Consider the following 3,188-nt stretch of genomic DNA (forward strand, 5'->3'; position numbering starts at 1 on the left):
ATCAAGAGGAAGCCACAGTAACCCAATAACTATTAAGATACTTGAATCTGCAGTTAAAACCCAACCAATATAGAAAAACAAGGTCCAGATGATTTTAAGGCAATTTATACTCCACTTTCAAAGAATAGATCATTCCAATTTTATACAAAGTTTCCCAGAGAATGCAAAAAAAGGGACAATTCCAATATTCCCTTTGAAAAGCCATGTAACTTATTATTTAAATTAGGTTTGGGTACCATAAGAAATAGATATTATAGGCGGATATCAATTGTGAAAACAAATGCAAAAAAAAGAAAGAAAGAAAGCAAACCAGTTCAGCAATATAAATCAAAGTTAACATAACATGAGTAATCGCTTCTCGGCCTTTTGGCTAAGATCAAGTGTAGTATCTGTTCTTATCAGTTTAACATAACATGAGTAATTTGAATTTATTCCAGCAATATGTTTGTGTTGATATTATAGAATTTTTTAAATTTATGAATATATACCAGATTAAAGGGAGGAAACTGTGTAATAAACTCAATAAATGAAGAAAAAAGTGATAAAATGTAACACCCATTAATGGCAGAAAGTCATAAAAAAGAAATATATGAAAGCCTCCTCAATGTAGGAGAGTAGCAACATTCTTAATGAAAACATACTGATATCATTCTCCTTTCCATCAGAAAAAAAGAAAAAAGAATATCTCTATTCAGCTTTTATCAATGTTGTCCTAAAAATCTGTGCCAATGCAGCAGATTTAGAAAATGTAACTTTAGAAAGTACATAAATTAGCAATGCATAAATATAAGAAAAGTGGCTGAAGACCTATATAGATAAAATGATTAAATTTTATTTGGAAGAATTTAAAGGAAGCCAAAAGGGGTTATACCATATTTGTGGAAATGAAAAAAATGTAAATTGATCTATACGTTACGTGTAGTTTCACTAAATTTCCTGACAACTGACTCAAGCAGATTCAAATTATAGGAGGAGCAAAGATTCTAGAATATTCTGGAATAAAGTGGGGAAATTGTCTTATCTAATATCAAGATCTACCAGAAAGTTGTGATAACTAAATAAGTATGATATTGCCAGTGAGAAGACAAAAATTAATCACTGGACCATTGAACACTACATCAAAAACTAATAATGTATTATATGTTGGCTAACTTAACATAATAAAAAAATAATAATAAATAAAAATAAAATTCAGAGTCCTGCATGTGACCACTTATATATGCAAATATGATATAATGAAGGTGACATTGTCCATCAATGTGAGAAGGAATATCTTGTACATAAATGATGCTAGGAAAATTGGTTATCCATCATATTGGATTTTATTTCACACTATCTACAAAAACTCAGTTCTAGATAGACATAAACATGGAGTATTTTGAAACTTTTACAAGAAAAGAATCATTGTGCCTTCAGTGTAAGGAATTACTTCTTGTAATAATTGTAATATTTTTGTAATTACCTCTTGTAATTCATGTAATTACTTTCTTGTAAACAAAAAAGTTTCAACTACATTAAAATTAAAATTTCTATTGAGAAAAGGACTCCAAAACATGAAATACTAAAAAACACACAGGTAGAAGAAATTAGTAACATGTTATCATCTTATAAAGAATTCCTACAAATCAATAATAGAAGAGACATACGACTTATTTTTTTAATGGGAAAACTAATGATTAGGCATTACAGAGAAGAAGTACCCAAACAGGCCAATGAATATACCAATAAATATAATGGAGATTTATGTATGTAAATATATATGAGCTATGGAGGAAAATGAAGCAGCATAAGGGGATAGATGTGAAAGGGGATGAATTGGGGATATATTTTGGAGACAGGATAAACATGTCTTATGATGCATCAGCTGTGGTATAAAAAAAGAAAATGAGAAATTGAAGATGACCCCTGGATTTTGGCCTTGAGCAACTGATTAACATCCATTAAGATGGGAAGACTAAGGCTTTTGGGGGGATAGAGTAATGAAATAAGAATTTTGTTTCATATATGTTAGGTTCTAGATGCCTATTAGTGTTAACCAGATATTGATGCCTCAATTTGGAGTCTCTTCATATAATTATGGTAATAAATCAAAAGAAAAAGCCTACCTGATATTGCCATATATCATAAAAAGATATTTGGCATAATTTGCAGCCATTTGTCTTATTTAAGAAACTGAATTAAATAGGAATGGATGAAAATTTGATCTTTAATGCTGAAACATTGTAAGTATTCTGTTGTTGTCAGGATACAACACTATAGCCACAATTCTATTAAGGTTGTGACAAACAAAATTATTTAAGATAAATAATGTGTATAAAATGTGGATACAGTAATAAGTTTATTACACACATGTGAAGCTCTAGAGAGATGTGATTCATTGAAAAAGCCCATTGAGGCATTAAGAAATAGAACCTGAAAAAAAGTAATTTTGCAGAGCTAGGATTCCTTAGATAAGTGAATTTTTCCCTGTTATAGTCCCTTCTTCTTCCAGCCTCCATTATAACAATCCAGAAGAGAGGTAATTCAGGGCATTAGCCAAGATAGTAAGAGGTTTACTGGAGAATAGGGGAGATGGGTAACAAAAATTAATGAGTTAAAAATTCACAATTTGATTAGGTGAAGCACAGAGGATATTTCTAGGGCAGTAAAAGTTTTGTATAGTACTAGAGTGGTGGATACATGACATTACGCATTTGTCAAAACTCATAAAACCTTACAGCACAAAAAGTAAAAATTCATATATTCAAAATTTTAAAACTCAGGAGGTTGAAGGATCTCAGGATGGAATGCAAAATGTAACAAAAGAATTAACTGTATTATAAGTGCATGATATAATTTCACTGAAGGGGGAGGGGAAAAGGGTACTGACCTAAATAATTTTAGAAATTATTGGAACTGTAAGACTAAAGGCAAAGGAATGTATATAAGGAGTACTGAGTTGGTGAAGTTATTTCTTGTGTAGGTGTGGATTGATAAATCTGAAAATACTATACATGTATACTGGAATTAAACAAAAGTAAATCAATGTCAAATGGTAGGAGCCAAGCTTCTTAGTGTTAGAAAGGGAGGTTACAGATAAGCAAGGAGGAAGATTAGAATGAACTATCCAGTATTGGGTTAGAGTCAGAGCCATTGGTCTGAACATGTAGATACAGATAGCTATGGAAATATGTGTATACACAAAGACT

General features: G+C 30.8%; 1 pseudogene; it reads left to right on the top strand.

Moving 5' to 3' along the window:
- Positions 1–350: 350 nt before the first annotated feature.
- Positions 351–493, top strand: LOC118014627 (annotated as a pseudogene).
- The last annotated feature ends 2,695 nt before the right edge of the window (positions 494–3,188 follow it).

Source organism: Mirounga leonina, unplaced genomic scaffold, assembly GCF_011800145.1.
Source record: "Mirounga leonina isolate KUSES-001 unplaced genomic scaffold, KU_Mleo_1.0 Mir_154, whole genome shotgun sequence".
In the NCBI taxonomy this organism is placed as follows: domain Eukaryota; kingdom Metazoa; phylum Chordata; class Mammalia; order Carnivora; family Phocidae; genus Mirounga; species Mirounga leonina.